This window comes from Vulpes vulpes, chromosome 11 (genome assembly GCF_048418805.1).
Source record: "Vulpes vulpes isolate BD-2025 chromosome 11, VulVul3, whole genome shotgun sequence".
NCBI classification, from domain to species: Eukaryota; Metazoa; Chordata; class Mammalia; order Carnivora; family Canidae; genus Vulpes; species Vulpes vulpes.
This window is the reverse complement of record NC_132790.1, coordinates 42304403-42323419: the sequence shown is the minus strand read 5'-3', so window position 1 is coordinate 42323419 and position 19017 is coordinate 42304403. Positions and strand designations below refer to the sequence as shown.

At 42.2% G+C, this 19017-nt stretch overlaps 1 pseudogene; it reads left to right on the top strand.

Annotated features, from left to right (window-relative positions):
• Nucleotides 1-314: 314 nt before the first annotated feature.
• On the top strand, nucleotides 315-3214 carry LOC112915828 (elongation factor 1-alpha 2-like; annotated as a pseudogene).
• The last annotated feature ends 15803 nt before the right edge of the window (nucleotides 3215-19017 follow it).

Sequence of the window (19017 nt, the reverse complement as noted above, 5' to 3'; positions counted from 1 at the left end):
AGAGATTTAAGCAGGGGGATTACATAATTAGATTTACAGTTTAGGAAAATTAAATGCTGAGGAGTTAATGCATAATGATCTTCCCCCTTCATCTCTTTAGCTACCATTTCCTTCAATCCATTCCCTGCCCTCTGGGCACATGGAGTATAGGACGTGCTCAGCTGATCCCTCTGCCTGGCAAGTCATCCTCCCCATGACCCCCCACCCCCATGGGGCCTGACCTGCTCACTGTCTAAGACTCAATAAAGTCTCTCTTCTATGAAGCAATTCCCACCTCACCACATGCCTGGGACTCTCCTAAACCAGCCCCACTAATGGCGCTCCTTGACCTGTATCCTTACATTGAAATAACTTCTTGTGGTCTGTGTCCCTTACCAGAGTGTGAACCCCTCAAACTCTCAAAGACGGGAGGTATCATTTATATTTGCATCTATAACTCCCAGGGCTAAGCCAAGCAGTGGTGACTCCTAGATGTTAGTGGAATGGATAAATGGACCCTATAGCTCTGCCTCTGCTTCTAGAATGTGAGTGGGTGAGGAAAATATACTGATAGTGGAGAACAAAGAGTTGCTGAATTTTTGGAGAAGGGTTTTTGTCACCTTAGACCTTAGAGTCTTCTGCAAAAATGGGTAAAGGGAAGAATTTGATGTTTCCTAAGGACCTCACTTCTCTGACATTCTAGTTTCTTAGTTCTTTAGGGGCAAAGTTAGAAAATGGTGACTTAAAATATGAGAAGTGGGTGGTACTTAGGGAGGGGGGCCTCAGTGGCCTCCAGACTCCTTGTAGGCCTCCTGTCCTCCTGGGCCCAAGCAGGAGTTGGGGAAAGGAATGAGCATCTCCTGTGTGTTACTGAGCTCTGCCAAGGACTTCCCAGGGGAAGGATGAGGACATACTTGGCCTCAGAGAAGGCTCCAGGCAGCCACAGCCAGTCTCAACTCAATCAGTCACTCTCAACTCTCTCTTTGAGCAATTCTGGACTGCTGACTTGGAGAAGACCCAGAAGGGACTGCCAACTGTCCAGGGGCCTGATTGCTGCTTAGAAAAGAGGCCATGACTGCTTCCGAATTTGGGGGGTCATCGTCCTCCTGCAGTGTTGGGTGCTGTACTCCTCAATAAACGCTACATGAAAGAATGAGTGAATGAATGAATGACCATAAGCATTCTGCATCTCAGTCTTGAGGGAGCACGTGCACAGAGTCTGGTACTATGCGCACATATTCTCTATCTTCTTTTTTCTCATTTTCAGTCCTTTCCTCCTCCCACTCTACACACCCAGTGAGTCTACTTAGAAAAGCATTAGTGAGGCTCACCCACTCACTCTTCATCCAAACATCCAAACAATCAAGACAGAAGTCTCCCAGATTGGACTGGAGGTTAGGGAATGACATTTTGTAACCAGTTGGCTCTGGTTTTGGATTTGGTGGGAACCAGAAGGAGGGTCCAGGGCCAGCTTTATAAAAGCCAAGAGCAAAAGCTGGTTGTCTTCATAGCTGCTGTGGTTCTTGTGGGTCCTTGGATCAAGTTTGCTTCTCTTTCTTTTAGGTGAGGCCTTATAAGGGACTAGCTGCAAACAAGAGGGTCAGGGTCTCTGGTAATAGAAGTGAGCCAGAGGGAGGGGAGCCAGAGAGGTGGAGATTGGCTGACCCTGGTATTCCGAGGAAGGCCCATGTAGGAGGAAGGGTGAGCTACGATGAGCCTGGAAGTACCCACAGGGCCCTGGGACTAGGCCCCAGCGTGTGAACCCAGGCAGGGCAGTGCTTGTCAGTTTAGGCCTGCCACTCTGGGCTAGGCACTGAAGAGGGAAAGGGTCCTGGGGGACGAGGGGGCGGGTGCTGTGGGTCCCAGAGGGGGCTTGCCATGAGCCAGGCCTCAGACTCACCTGCGTGCCACTTCCCCTTGCAGATGCCCTGGTTCAAGGGCTGGAAGGTGGAGTGAAAGGAGGGAACCGCCACCGGGGTGACTCGGCTGGAAGCTCTGGACACCATCCTCCTGCCCACTGGCCCAGCCAACAAGCCCTTGAGGCTCCCTGTGCAGGATGTGTACAAGATTGGAGGTGACAGGGCTGGTTGGGGATGGAGGGGGGACCGTTCACCCCGGGATTAGGAAGTTAGGAATGACATCTTGTTCAAGTCCTGACTTGAATCCACAGCTTCTGAGCTAGGCAGCATTTCCAGCTTATGCAATAGGTAGATTAAATCCATTCAGTGCTTTAACCTTTTCTGCAGCTGCCTCTTTGTCCTTGATGTGGAGCCCAGGGACCTCCTGAGAAGTCAGTTCCCAAGGGGAGGTAGAGAGGTCTGTGGGACAACTCTGGACCATCTTCCCTTTGACAGGCATTGGCACAGTGCCTGTTGGCCATGTGGAGACGGGTTTCCTGAAGCCCAGGATTGTGGTCACCTTTGCCCCCACAAACCTCACTACAGAGGTCAAGTCTGTGGAGATTCATCAGGAGGCCCTGCCCGGTGACATCGTGGGCTTCAATGTGAAGAATGCGTCCGTAAAGGACATTTGCCATGGATGTGTCATTGGAGACAGCAAGAATGACCCCTCCCCCCCAGCTTTCTAGCACAGGTAAGTGCACAGGAAGCCAGGAACCTTAAGAGCACTGGCCTTGGTGGGAATATTTCTTAGGAATTAGCCCTGACTTCCAAGGCCCCAAGTTCATGAAGATGTAATTCTAGATCACGTGCACCATGTTTTATACAATTCTGTCCTGCTCTCCTACCAGGTGATTGTCTTAAATCACCCTGGGCAGATCCACGCTGGTTATACTCCAGTGCTGGACTGCCATACAGCTCACATCCCCTGCAAATTTGCTGAACTGAGGGAAAAGATTGATCGGCACTCAGGCAAGAAGCTAGAGCACAACTCCAAGGCCCTGAAGTCTGGTGATGCAGCCATTGTGCAGATGGTCCCCAACAAAGTCATGTGTCTAGAGACCTTCTCGCAGTACCTACTTCTAGGTGAGCCAAGGATTGCTACTGAATCACGGGAAGAAAGCCCTATCTCCTGGGTGAGGCACAGGCTAAGGAGCATTTTCTTATGTACCACTTCCCAGAAACTTTATTCTTCTCTTGTCTAGGCCACTTTGCCATGCAGGCAAACGGTAACAATGAGACAAACAATGGCCATAAGAGTTATTAAGGTGGTGGAGAAGAAGTCATCTATGGCTGGCAAGGTCACCAAGTCAGTAGTAAAGGCCAGCAAGAAGTGAAGAATGCAGTTTCTTCAATCTTCCACTATAAAAATAAAACTCTATGTACTTGCAAGATTAATAAAATGAATGTAGCTGCCCCGGTTACTTATTTCTTCCAAAGAGGTAAACAGGGAACCTCTAGGTACGCTAATGAACCATAATTTAAAGCCCTTTGGCTTCCAAGGGTTTACGCCCCAGGTTGTGAATGATTCAGGGTCCTCTAGCTCATTTTCAGTCAGAGCTCTATCCCATTTCCCTCAAAGTTGGTCTCTTCCAGACTGTCTGTCCTTCCTGTTAGATGCTGAATTGTTCTGGGATGTGAAAAATATACTCACAATGGCATAGGACAGGATTCTAGTAGGGCCAGTGGGTTAGTCCAACACAACTATATGTGTAGTTCTGGGTGCTAGGTGCTATATCATCAAGACTCTAATAGAGAACAGTCAATATCAAGATCTCTCAGCCAAGAGTGAAGTGGGAATTCAGCAGCTTACTTGCAAGCCTGGGCTCAAGCTGTTGCCCAACACGGTAGTCTAGGGCAGATTAATAATACTCCTGGAGAACGAGGAATGAACAAATAACTATTGCCTTTGCTCCTCAACTTTTATGTGAAACAGGATAATAGCTTATGGACCTTCAGCTAAATTCTATGCTCATTCTATATACACTAGGAGTCAGGTTCCCCAAGGTTTGCTGGTGGTGTGTTTTGTCCATTTATCAAGTACTTGGCACTTGCCATGTGCCAGATGCTCTTCTCACCCCATGGACTTAACCTTGTCAAGAGGTAGAGGCAAATATCAAGTGATGAATATTAAGTGAGCCAAGAGAATGGTAGAGGTAGGAAGAAGACCATGAGAAATATAATGCAGTAGAGGCTATCCCACAATCCAGGCAAGGGGGTAACTTGGAACAGGGGTGTAATCATGGAGTTGAGTGGTCAGAAGTTGTGAATATTTTGAAATTCCAAGAATCTTAACTGATGCATTTCTAAAGATCATATGTGAGGTATATCGAGAAGTCAAAGCTGATACCTGGGTTTTAGGCCTGGGTTTTACTCCCCTTAAGTAATCAGGGGAGTCCTTGAAACAGGGAAGCTGAATCCCTTGCCCATAAGCATCTACTAGGAGTTGCTAGGACAAGTGTATGGACCCTGTCTGCTGAAGGGAAATAATCAACTGCATGATTGAAATCAATTCTCTATTAGAAAAACTATTAGTCATAGAATGTGTCTGGGCCTGGGAGGACTATGGAGTCTTTTTAAAAATTTTAATACACTGTATGGTTAACATACAGTGTTCTACTTCAGGTGTACAATATTATGATTCAACACTTACGTACATTACTCAGTGGTCACCACGATAAATGTGCTATCAATCTCCTTCACCTATCTCCCCGCCCCACCTTCCCTCTGGGAACCATCGGTTTGTTCTCTATAGAGTCTGTTTCTTGGTTTGTCTTTCTTCTTGGTTTGGTTTGTTTCTTAAATTCTATATATGGAGTGAAATCATATGGTGTTTACCTTTTCTACTAGACTTACTTCACTTAGCATTAAACTCTAGCTACATCCATGTTATTGCTAATGGCAAGATTTCATTCTTTTTTATGGCTGAATACTCCCACTGTGTATATGTGTGTATGTATATATATCACATCTTTTTTATTTCTTCACCAATTGATGGACATTTGGGCTGCTTTCATAGTTCGGCTGTTGTAAACAATGCTGCAAGAAACAGGAGTGCGTGTATCTTTTTGAATTAGTGTTTTCATATTCTTTGGGTAGAAAACTAGTACTGGAATTACTGGATCATATGGTAATTCTATTAATTTTTTGAGAAATGTCCATACTGTTTTCCACAGTGATTGCACCAGTTTGCATTCCCACCAACAGTGCATGAAGGTTCCTGCTTCTCCCATCCTCACAAACACTTGATGTTTCTTGTGTTTTTGATTTTAGCCATTCTGATAGGTGTGAGGTGATATCTCATTGTGGTTTTTATTTGCATTTTCCTGAGGATGAGTGATGTTGAGCATCTTTTCATGTGTCTGTTGACCATCTGGTTGTCTTTGAAGAAATATCTGTTCAGGCGTTTTGCCCATTTTTTATTTTTATTTTTTTATTTATTTTTATTTTTGTTTATTTTTTTTGTCCATTTTTTAATTGCATTATTTGTTTTTCAGTGTTGAGTTGTATAAGCTCTTTGTAGATTTTGGATACTAACTCTTTATCAGACAAGTCATTTGCAGATATCTTCTCCCATTCCATAGGTTGTCTTTTAGTTTTGTTGATTGTTTCCTTTGCTGTGCAGAAGCTTCTTTTTTTCTTTTGCTACAGTCCCAATAGTTTATTTTTGCTTTTGTTTCCCTTGTCGCAGGAGACATACCTAAAAAAAGTTTGCTATGGTCAATGTCAGAGAAGTTACTACTTATGTCCTTTCTATGGTTTTAGGTATCACATTTAGGTTTTTAACCCATTTTGAGTTTATTTTCATGTGTGGTATAAGAAAGTGATTCAATTTCATTCTTTTGCATGTTGCTGTCCAGTTTTCCAAACACTATTTGTTGAGGAGACTTTTTCCTATTGCATATTCTGTTTCCGTTGTGGAAGATTAATGAGCATATAAGCATGGGTTTATTTCTGGGTTTTCTATTCTGTTCTGTTGACCTATGTGTCTTTTTTTGTGTCAGAACCATACTGTTTTTTGTAGTGTATCTTGAAATCAGGATTGTGATACCTCCTGTGTTGTTCTTTTCCAAGGTTGCTTTGGCTATTCAGAGTCTTTTGTTCCATATAAATTTTAGGATTCTTTGTTCCAGTTCTGTGAAAAATGTTGTTGGTATTTTGATAGGGGTTGCATTAAATCTGTAGACTGCTTTGGGTAGTATGGACATTTTAACAGTATTCATTCTTCTAATCCATGAGCATGGAATACCTTTCCATTTGTATCATCTTCAATTTCTTTAATGTTTTATAGTTTTCAGAGTACAGGTCTTTCACCTCCTTGGTTAAGCTTATTCCAAGGTATTTTATTATTTTTGTTGTAATTATAAATGGAATTCTTGTTGATTTCTCTTTCTGCTGCTTCATTATTAGTGTATAGAAATGCAATGGGTTTCTATGTACTGCTTTTATATCCTGTGACCTTACTGAATTTATTGATCAGTCCTAGTAGTTTTTTAGTGGAGTCTTGAGGGTTTTCTATATACAGTATCATGTCATCTGCAAACAGTAAACTTTGTACCTCTTCCTGAGGAGTCCTTTCTGAAGCCACATTGGGAATATCACTTCCTGACCTTTCCTGATACTTCGATGTCAAAAATTTAGACTAGGAGTGCAATGGCTTCTTCTCACTGATCAGTAACATTACCGGTCCATGCTTGTCAAGCTGACTTCCTCTCAAGTGCAACCCCAGACCTAGCACAAACCTAGAAATAATAGCAGGATGGCATATCAGAGCTGTCACCACATCAGGCATCAAGAAACTCACCTGTCTGCAAGGCTGAGAAAGCTGTCAAGTTCCAGCTATTGTCAGCACAAATCAGCCTGACTTGGGATCTGGACCAAGCTTTGGAGCATCTCAAGCCTGTCAGTATCATCAAAGGCCACCCTGCCTGACTTGGGGAGGCAGGCATGTTCAGAAGCTGTGGTGGAGATAGAATGCAGACCGCCTGCCTATCATCCCCCACCTGCTCCTGCAACCTTGCAAAATGGTCACTCCTTTTTGTCCTCAGAATTCTATAAATCACAACCATAGCTTTGCTTAAAGTGACAGGGAACTGGAGTTGTAATTTGCAGTGTCTGGGTCCCTAGTAGGTACTCAATAAATATTTGTTGAATAGTGAATGGATGAATGTCTACCCTTCAAAGGATGAATGCTTCTCGGCTCACCTGTTCAACCAGGAACATGCCTAGGTAATAGTTCATACATTATATACATCAACTCGACTCATTTCACTGAAGAATCTGTACTAGGGGCACTTGAATGGCTCAGTGGTTGAGAGTCTGCCTTCAGCTCAGGGCATGATTCCGGAGCTCAGGGATCAAGTCCGGCATAGGGCTTCCCACAGGGAGCCTGCTTCTCCCTCTGCCTATGTCTCTTCCTCTCTCTGTGTGTCTCTCATGAATAAATAAAATCTTTAAAAAGTCTTTACTAAAATCCCTTATGACAAACAACAAACTCTCTAGTGCTCACTGGAGATAAATAAGGTTGAGGCTTGTTGGAGGTTCCTGGTAATAGCCGTCCCACTCCCTAACCACACCACCTCCACCCGTGTGGGGGCTTCAGAGTTCTCTTTCAGACATGAAGTAACCACCTCTAGAATGTAGAATAAAACTATCCTACAGACCATAAATCCATCGGAACACATTGTGAAGTCCTTGGGCCCACTTTTCTGGGAGGTCTTGCTGCATGATGCAGTGTCATCACTCACTTCTGTAGAAATCCTGACTTGCATTACTGGCAGCAACCTTTCTTTTTTCTTTTTCTCCCTTTCTTTCTCTCTTTCTTTTAAAGATTTTATTTAGGCTCACAGCCCACCCATTCCATGAGTGGTCTGTGAGTACATGAAGGTTGACACAGGGAGTTTACTGGGCCCAGTCACTCAGCACCCTGGGCTGTAGCTGGTAGCCCTGGATCTTGCAGAGTCACTGTGGATATCCTGCTTACCTCACCTACTAAGGCTGGGAGGACAGGGAGTCACTTATTTATTTGTTCATCTTGTCTTTTACCAGATGTTCACTGACAACAAACATGGTTGAACTGGATGGAACAGTTAGTCCTGCCTGCTCAGATCTCATAGTCAAGCAAGAGAAATCTATGATATGGCTAACCTCAGGAGGCTATGGAAAAACATAAGGAATTAACAACAGAGCTTGAGGAATCCAAAACACTCCTTGGAAATACTAGCCTCCAAAAAAAAAAAAAACATGTATAAAGGCAGTACGGCAGGCATGCAGATTGGGAATGCCAAGATGGGCAGGCCTTGATGTGATGAGGGCAGTGAGGAGCCATAGAGTGCCCATCTGGATGCCTTTCTTCTAAGTGAGAAAAGCAGGCCTTGAGCTAACTCAGAAACTTAAATTGGGCCCTAATGCAAAACAAAAAACAAACAAATAAACAAAAAACCTCACAGTGATTAGACATGACCTGATACTGCCATTCGCTGCTAGGTGGTCAAGGTACTCTGCTACTTTCATTAGTGCTCTGAGGACCTAGTAGTGAGGGCATCGTGTCATTGACATGGAAATAAATGATCAAGACTCTACCAGCCTGAGATGGTCTCTTCTGTGGGTAGAAGCTAAACTGAAATTCTAAAATAGCTCTATTGTCATTTGTCTGAATGCAATCCATTCCTTCTGGTTCTATTAAACCAAGGCCTAGATTCCAGAAACAGAAATCCAGGCTGTCATTGCCCATTCATTTAAACAATTGCTATTTTTGCCTTGTAGGGAGATGCACCAGATCATTTTTACAGAGCTGTTTGCATTTGATGATGACAACACAATGCAACTGAGAGAAGTCACCCTGCGGGAAAATCTGTTTTCCTTCTGAAAAGAGAGATCTTACCATATCAGACAAAACAAGCATGTCCAGCATTCAGAGACAGCAGTAGACTAAGACCCTCCAAGATAAATCTGCCTTCCTCCTGTTTACCTATAGGCCAATTGGGGGTTGGAAATATTTTCAGAGGAAAAACTTCATACCTTACTCACATTCCCATTTCCCATAATTAGCCAAGTCCTAATTATTCCCTGTATTGTCTCTGCCACATTAGCTTTGTGAGACAATGGTGTGTAAGACAATGGTGCATAACTCAAACACAGAGCCAATCTAAATGAGAAACTGGCAGAGGGCTCCCGGGACGATTGCATTATTCATGAAAAGACATCAGAACAATTGGAGGATAGCATTAGATTTTAAATCACAGCAGCAATTACAAGACAATTATCCAAAATGGTGTAATTGCCACAGCTATAGGGTGTGTGGCGGAACCTGCACAGCGTTTGTGCCACTTTCTTTTAATACCATGATGAAAACTGGTGTGTTCACTGTAAGGAAATTGTACAGAAGAAAGCATTTGTGTTCCTCCCTCTATGCCACATAAAGCTAGCAACCAGGGCCCATTATGAAAAAAAAAAAAAAAAAAGGAGCCTGAGGCAACACTCCAGTCTTTTAGGATCCCCTGCCTGGCATACTCCAAAATATGCTGCCCTCAGGTACTTGACCTTAACCTTGTGTGAATTTCAATCCAAGCGATGAAGCTGAATCCCACCTTTTCTAGATGATGGTCCTCAGCCAAAGACACCCCGTACAAGGCAATGGGAGGTCACTTGTTCTGCAGGCAGCAAACCGTGGTCTACGTCCTATTCCAATACTTAGTGACAGCATAATTTAGTATTTACTATTATAAAAGGAGCTACTATGTACTGAGTGCATAAGACATGCAATATCCTTCTCATATCTTATTTCACTTAAACTCAGTGGGTCTTGGTTTTCTTTGTACTGTTAAGCATCTTCTTTTTATCAGACTCGGTTAGATTGTATCAAGGACAAAACAGCCCTGTCTTCTTGGAGCTTGCTTCACGGATACAGTGTATTGTCTACAGGGGCAGCTGAACCAAATGCAATTGGTTTCATAACATTGTCTTCCTCTTCCCTAATCTCTCTTCTTTCCTTTCCCTTCCTTTTTTCTCTCCTTTCCTTTTCTGCTGATCTTTGCTTTAGAATTCTGAGTCTTTTCAAATAAACTCAATGAACATTTCCTAAGCATCTATTAATTTGGCAATATCCAGCAATACCTAAAATGGGCCTATCTTTTGATATAAATTTTTCACGATTATATCTTAATTGCACAATATCCAGGCAAAGGATTACTAAGATATGTTCAACAATTTGCACTGCAGTGTTGTTTGTGACAGTCCCAAACTGCAAAATATCCATCATTAAGAGGACTACTAAGTAAATTAGGGTGCTTCCATACAGCAAAATATTATGCAGCTGCTAAAAGAATGTACTGCTTAAGGAAGATGTCTAGGGTATCCCAGGAAATGGAAAAGGCAAGTTTTAGAAGAGTGTATTGGTTGGATCCCATATTTATGTAATAAATTCCACACATTTACATTTCATTATAGAAAAAAAGCCTGGAATGATACACATGAAATTATTATATTTGGGATTATTATTATATATTATTATATATCTGAGAAGTATGGGGGATAGGAAAGATTTTAGCTTTCTTTGTCTTCTGATTTGAAACATATAGATTACTTTTATCATTCAGATAAAAATATATTTGGCCAAACATTATTTTAGTCAAATAGTATTTTCTTTTTTTTAAAAGATTTTATTTTTAAGTAATCTCTACACCAGTGTTGGGCTCAAACTCACAACCCCAAAATCAAGAGTTGCATGCTCTACCAACCAAATATTATATTTCTAAGAGATTTTATTTATTCATGATAGACACAGAGAGAGAGAGAGAGAGAGAGAGGCAGAGACACAGGCAGAGAAATAAGCAGGCTCCATGCAGGGAGCACGATGCAGGACTCAATCCCGGGACTCTAGGATCATGCTCTGGGCCAAAGGCAAGAGCCAAACCTCTGAGCCACTCAGGGATCCCCCAAATATTATTTTCTGAAGGTGTTTTTGGATGAGATTAACATTTAAATGGATAAGATTAACATTGAACTCAAAGTGGACTTTGAGTAAAATTGTCCTCCCTAATATGGGTGGGTCTCATCTAACAAGTTGAAGGCCTTAACAAAGACAGATCTCCCCAGAGCAAGAAGGAATTGTGTCAGCACACTGCATTTGGACTTGAACAGAAACTCTTCCCTGAGACTCCAGACCCCAGGCCTATCCTACCCCTACTTCATAAGGCTTTGGATCCACTAAACCTCCACAGTCATGTGAGCTAATTCCTTAAAATAAATCTCTCTCTCTCTCTATATATATATATATACACACACACACACACACACACACACACATATACACACACACACACACACACACACACACACACACACACACATATATATATATATATGTCCTGTTGGCTCTGTTTCTCTGGATAACCCTAATAGAAGGAGCAAGTGGGTTAGTGGTCTACTGACACTCCCAGCAAAGGATTGGTTCTTCCAGGCAGCCCCTAAAGCCACACAGGTGATTGGTAGGCACAAGAAGGGATGACTCAGGGGGTGATTTGGAGCTCCATAACTTCCTTCAGCCACCCTAAATAAACCTAAAAACTAAGAGTGTGCTGTGTTTCTCAGCAAAAGTAGCTTCAAGAGAGTCCTCGTAGGACAGAGATTGCCCTCTGAAGAGCAAGGTATGAAGTTCTGGAAAGCACCCAATCCTTGAGACCAGAAGGGAACTGGGCCTGGCTTCCAGGTCTTCCAAGCCTCTCATTCTCTAACACAAGATTTCCCTCCTAGTTAATAGGCCTATCACCCAGGCATGTCTGGGGCGAAGCAGACTTCCTTGATGCCAACCTCAGTAGATAAAGGATTCTCATCATCTCCCCCATCAACTCTCTAGGCTTAGAAGCAACTCCATCTTCCTTGAACTCATCTACTTCCCTCAAATATTAAAAAAGCATTCAAACTTCAGTATGATGACTTGTAAAAGCCCCCAAAATATCTAAATACACAGAGTGAAAGAATAGGGTTGGGATATAAAAATGATGTCAATACTGTGACTACAGCTGTGAAAAATTCTGCAAGTGAGCAACTGTATCACTGTAAAGTAATAATGGAATATAAAGTAAATGGAATATAAAAGCAGAAATCACTAGGGTGCTAGAAGTATGGTGATTCTCCTCTTATTTAAAGCTTATTTTGGGGGCAGCCCGGGTGGCTCAGCGGTTTAGTGCTGCCTTCAGCTCAGGGTGTGATCCTGGAGACCCGGGATCGAGTCCCACATCAGGCTCTCTGCAGGGAGCCTGCTTCTCCCTCTGCCTGTGTCTCTGCCTCTCTCTCTCTGTGTGTGTGTGTCTCTCATGAATAAATAAATAAAATCTTTAAAAAAATAAAGCTTATTTGGTATTGCTTTTGTTGCTTGTCAATCAAAAAAAGTCAGTCAAAATGGAAACATGGGCAAGGCCTTTTTTTCTGAGGAGAACAGGGTTGTTTCTCTCTACTGGGCTTCTTATGTCTAGGCCTCCTTGAACTAACACTAGAAGCATGTGGCAACACTGACACTATTTGCACCCCTAGAGGCATCTCATGTAACCACTACCCCAGCTCTGTAGGGTGGGTATTACAAATTAACACCAGTTTTCAAAATCCAAAATCCAAGTGTCAGCAAAGTTAGTTTTTCTTGGAATTAATTTCTTTTTCTTTCTTTCTTTCTTTCTTTCTTTCTTTCTTTCTTTCTTTCTTTCTTTCTTTCTTTCTTTTCTTTCTTCTTTCTCTCTCTCTTTCTTAAAATAGTTTCTTTTTTTTTTTAAAGATTTTATTTATTTTTTCATGAGAGAACAGAGAGAGAGAGAGAGACAGAGACACAGGCAGAGGGAGAAGCAGGCTCCATGCAGGGAGCCTGATTGTGGGACTTGATCCTGGGTCTCCAGCATCACACCCTGGGCCAAAGGCAGGCACTAAACTGCTGTGCCACGGGGGCTGCCCAAAATAGTTTATTTATTTATTCATGAGAGGCACAGAGAGAGAGGCAGAGGCATAGGCAGAGGGAGAAGCAGACTCCTTGTGGGGAGCCTGATGCAGGATTCGAGCCCAGGACCCTGGGATCATGACCTGAGCTAAAGGCAGATGCTCAACCACTGAGCCACCCAGGCGTCCCTCTCCTCGGGTTTCCAAGGGAAGATCTATTCCAACCCTCTCTCCTAGTTTCTGGTGGTTATGACAGGCCCTGTGTTTCCTTGGCCTGAGGGACTTTACTTCAGTCTGTCTACACCTTCACAAGGCAATCTCCCTTGTGTGCGTGTTGTCTGTGTCTCTTTTTATAAAGACACAAGTTGTATTGGATTAGGAACCAACCTAATCCAGTGTCACTTCATTTTAACTTGCTTATATCTGCAATGACCCTATTTCCAAATAAGGTCACTTTCACAGGCTCCCAAGGCTGGAACTTTTGTTTTTGTTTTTGTTTTTAAGATTTATTTGATCTATTAGAGACAGAGAGAGGTGGGGGTGGGGTGAGCAGGCAGGGAAGGACAGAGGAAGAGAGAGAGAGAGAGAGAGAGAGAGAGAGAATCTCAAGTAGACTCCCTGCTGAGTGCAGAGCCTGATGCAGGGCTTGATCCCTGGACCCAGGATTATGATCTGAGCCAAAATCAAGAGTCAGATGTTTAACTGGCAGAGCGACCCAGGCACTCCAAGGCTAGGACTTTAACATATCTTTTTAGGAAACATGATTCAACCCACAACAGAGGGAGTCAACCCCAGTCTCTCTGAAACAAAAACTATGCTTTGGGTGAAGCCCTTGGAAATCTTGATAGCACAATTAAAGTAGGGATTTTATAGGTACAAAATGAGGCAATAGATATTTGGGAAATCACTGCAATAGCCTGAAAATGCACACTGAATAATTGATGCATTAATAAAAAGCATCACAAGTACACTTGGAAATATTTAAATAAGCAATGCCTGAAATAATGTGAAAAATGGGTAATTCAAGTGCTGTAGATTGCAGCATATCTCCTGTGAATGCTGGGTTCATCAAAAAATGAATTCGGCTTTTCACTTTTAACTCTATGAGTACTAATTGGAGACTAAAAAGTGTTGACAGCCTCTTCCTGTCAAAGAAAGTGAGTGTAATTTGTTGGTAGTTTGACATCATCTCCATTATATATAGGAATAATTTATTCATCCCCTGTGCCCCAGAACATAACATCAAATAATGTCACAGATTCACACACACACACACACACACACAGTCATGCACACACACACAGTACAAAGGGAGCCACATGGATAGCTTAGTGTTCAGATGCAAGATTCAACTGTAATTTGTACATTTTTCTCTCAAGTATCTTCCAGCTCTGACAATCATTTCCATGATTTAGATTCAATCACAGGATCCTGATTTTGGCTGGAAAATCAAAATTGAAAGAAATAGTTTAATTTGCTGACTATACTCTACGAACACTGATCTTCACTTTGCCCAAATTTAAAATCTATGCCACATGATGGGACAATTAAATTTTCTCATTGTTAAAAATGATCAGAATAATTCAGCAGCATGCCTCCAGGTTACGGTTTCTCTAATTACCTTGTGTCCTGAATTCTTAATTAATTATATTCTGGGATGTGAAAAAGTCCCTTTGTGCTCAGAGCCCAAGCCTTTTCCTGTGCTAGGTGAATTATTTACACGGTAAATCTTATCATAGCTTTTCAGTTTTGTTCTTGAAGTTGTTGCCCTTTTGGTCATTTTAATCTCATTCTTCTCAGAGTCAATTTCCTACCATTTAGAACAAGTAAGCCCACCGTTAGCCTTCCCACACACCTAGATCTCATCATCTGTCACTGAATTCCTTTGTGACCCAGTTAAATGCCATTTCTTTCTGGATCACAGAAATGATTCAGCCTTAAAATCTCTGCCTCAAGAGGTAGGACCTGGCATTGATCAGGGACTCGGCTTCATTAGGAGATGCCAGGACGAGAGGGATGATGAACCTCAGTAGCCATAGGTGGCTGCGTCAAAGCCCCTCCCTCCTATCTGTGCAAAACACATTTATTTTAGCAAGGTGCTCGATAATGTGCCAGAGAGCATTGTCAGAAAGCATAACTCCAGAGAACACCTGAGCTTGAACTCAAAGGATTTTTCTATTTTTATTAATAGTTTTAATCATTACTATCTGAACTGTTTCTCTAGTAGCCAGACGAGATGGGATCCCTGAAAATTCCCTTTCTGCACAGTGGAATCCAAATGAAAATTATGAAAAATAATATGTGGCTGCCATTTGAGTGCTTATTATTTGTCAGACAGCGTACTGAGCAGTTTGTATGCACCGCATCACTGTTTTCTTGCAACCTACCTATCTTACAGACTATGCAACTGAAGTACAGAGCGATTAAGCAACTCAGTTAAGTTCACATGGCTAGTATGTATCTGAGTCCAAGTCAAAAACCCAGCTGTGCTTCCAGACATTAATGTGCATACACATATGAATTGCCTGGAGAACTTGTTAACATGAGGATTCTGACTCAGTGGTCTGGGATTCTGTATACCTAGCATGCTCTCTGGTGAGATCGATGCTGCTGGTCTGTGGACCACAATTTGAGGAGCAAGGAGGTAGACCCTAACTACACATTATGTTTCCTCTCAATGGCCCTTCTTTGTTTTCAACTGATGAAAGTCCATATTAGAAATTCATGTTTTAAGGATTACTTTGAGTTTTTCTACAGCACAGAGATAAACAATTTCAAGGCTAAAATATGTGGAAGAATGATCATTCAGACATGACCCGTTGTTAGAGGACCCTCAGCATTTAATCTGTATAGAATCTGCTTATGATTTTCTTGGTAACACCTAACTTTCCTGAACAATCTTGTTTAAATGTAGGACCTCAGAGCTGGACATTTAGTGTCTCATAGAGAATGAGTTTTTGGTGGTTCTACCAGCCAAAGGAAGGAAGGGAGGAAGGAAGGAAAGTACAATTAAAGGAACATGAAAAAAATGTTCTAGAATTTTCTATTTTTAAACTCTTGTTCTTGCTCAGCTTGTTAGGCTGTCTTGGCATTTGTGCCAGTTTGTTCCAAGGTATTATTTATTGTTAGATATTTAGGCTGTTCCAAATCTTATTAAAGACAGTACGAAATAGGCATAATTGGCTAAAAATTAATTAGATTTTAACAAGTAAAGGAATGGACACAAGGGGTACCTGGTTGGTTTAGTCAGCCGAGCATGTGACTCTTGATCTCAGGATCATGAGTTCAAGCCTGACACTGCATGAAAAATGGAAATTACTAATTGCTATGAGTCTGAAGAAATGGAGGAGGGGCCATTGGTAGAAATTCCAGAGGGATTTTGCAGGTCCTGCAGGGACTGGCAGGTCTGATGCTATCCTCTGAAAGCCCTTCTTACCAGGTTGGCCCTTCCTCCTGTCTGGGATTGGAACTTTGGGAGGGGTTCCCACCACATCGGCATCATTTATGCTGAACCCCTGCATTTCTTCTGAGAGTCTGGAATTTTGGTACATCCCAGGCAGAGGCTTTAGGTGACACTAGTCTCCAATAAAGCCTTGGACGTTGAGTACCTAATGAGCTCCCTTGGTTGTTTCACGGCCATGAGTACAACCATACGCTGAGTCCAGAGTCCTAGGGAGTCATCAAAACTGGGAATTGGTGTTGGGGACCCCTGACCCGGGCCCATAAAAAGAAGTGACTTTTCACAGAGACCTCTTTCCAAGCTAGGAACTGACCCTTTTACTTTAAAGAACCAGTAAACAATAAAGATAGACAGCAAAAGGATTTTCTTTTCTTGTTTCCCCAACAGACCACTGCTATTTCTTAAGTGACATCTCTGGATTACTCTGTCATTTTTGAGGCATGGATGGAGATGTAAAGAAATTTTCTCTTTGTTAAGGGCGGCCACATGAAAGGCACAGACGTGAATGTTTTCCTGGTGCTCAACTCATGACCCTGTTACTGTGTTGTGGGGTTGAAAGGCAGGAGACTTGGAACATTTTCAACACCTCTTTCCTCTCTGGAAATCCTTCTCACCGCAGTTACCAAATTCAGCAAAATGAGGGAGGATTTATGAGGTCAAGGGGATTTAGCGGGAGACATCATTGATGACATTTTCAATCAAGAATATTCAGTGGAGGGCTGGTATTGTACAGGGAACCAAAGATGATGAAGACATGACTCTGCTTTCAAGTAGCTCATGGTCTGGTTGGGGAGCCAGAGGGATGCTGGAGTTGGCGCATACTAGCTTGCAAGAGTCACTGTTGGTTAGACTTTGTGAGCCCCTTTATGCTACCTTAGTAGGTTGAAATCAGCCACGATAGGAGTATCTACACCGTGAAAGTGGCCAAATGCACTAAATTGGTGCTCTCCTTCTTTTATCCGGTTGCTTAGCATTTACTTGCAGGATGACCTAGTGACCAGAGGATCTCCGTACACCTAGCTCTGCCAGCATAGTAAGGAGAAACTGAATGCCTAGCCAGGGCCTACTCTGCAGAGTGGCTCCATAATCCTGGTGAGGGCGAGGCAGGCAGTTTTGCAGCAGGCACAGGCAAGGGTCCACTCCAGGGGTAGCCCAGAGGACTGGGGAGCTGAGGAGGCTTTTTGCTGCTGGGGCTCACCGAGGGTTGTTCTGCCAGCAGGCCTGGGCCTCCTTCACCAAGCAAGGCAGAGGGTGCCCCTCTCCTTTTGGAGTCCTTCCTGGTATCAGGCTAACTTCTTGTAATGCCACTGTCTCTTCAAAATATCAATTTGTTCTCCACCCCAAGTTTTGTGTATATTTTGACTTTCACTCTGTATGGAGAATTTTCTAGAGCTTTTTGGAGGGAAATTCATGCTGTGTTCCAAACTTTAGGATTTTTTATTTGTTTGGGTGTTTGTTTTGTTTTTGTTTGGGGAGACCAGTACTGGAGAAGCTGCCTAGAAGGCATGGGGAGGTGTGGAGGAGACATTTCCGCAAGGGTAGGGCTTGAAGGCCCTTATTTTTCCAAGCCTCTAGGACTGTGCTCATTCTCATCAGGCAAATCCCTACAGAGTATGTGCCCAGTAAGAAGCTATGTAGGATTCCAACACATGTGCACCAGAACCAATGCAAGTCTTTCTGGAGGTAAGAAATCTCTGAAGAAACCACCATCCCCCGCAAAAATATGACTGCTTAAGTACCACAAGAGCAATCAACTGAAGGCGAATAAAAGAAAAATACTTAAAAAGGATCAACACAATTGCTAGTTTCATTTTTCTTTTTACTTGAAAACTTATTTTAACCATCAAATTTTGGCAATTACAAACCTGTACACTGTTGGTTTTTTTTGTTTTGTTTTGTTTTGTTTTGTTTGGCTGTCTTTTGTTGGTTTTTCTTTCATTTTTTTTCCTTTTCCTTTTTTCTTTTTCTTTCTTTCTTTTTTCTTCTTCTTTTTTTTTTTTTTAGAAAAGAACACAAGACTGAATACAGCCAACAGCAATATATGCAGAAACAATTCATTTCTGTAAGGGACAAGATTCACTTGAAGTGTTAGCTTTCCCCTTTGCATAAGGTTTGGTGTGTGGTATGTGTGCAAGTTTAGGGGAGTTCGTGTGCGTGTGTGTGTGTGTGTGTGTGTGTGTAAAGAAATGACATACTTCATCCGAATTTGAAATGGCATAAAAATCAGGTACTTGGTAACTGGGAAAAATACACTTGTTTTAAAAAATGTTGATACAAACATTTTCTTGGAAACAGAGAAAGTTAAATGAAAACAGTAGAACCAAAGAAAGGTTACAGTACATTTTGAATGATTAAAAAACCTCATTTTCAAATCGAAAATCCTGTGTGTGTATGTGTGTGTGTGTGTGTGTGTGTGTAGTTACCTCAAAAGTTTGCAGACCAACAGCATGAGTGACTTAGAATTATATTCGACTCCCTCCCTCCCAAATTAAAGCATCCTGATAGGCATCAAATACAGTATCTACAAAAGCCTGGAAAATTGAAACCATTATATACAATTTTATAAACATTTTAAACACCAAAACATACATCTTTTACAAACCAGCCTGTTTGTAACAGGTAAATTTACAAGACAATCTCTCTGATACAGTGCTTAAAAAGAACTGCTTCCATTTCCTGAACACATCTGTCACCTCCCGAAATGCAGTAGTACGGGCTTGGAAAGTTGTTAAGTAGTAGCAATTCAGGTATTTGTTT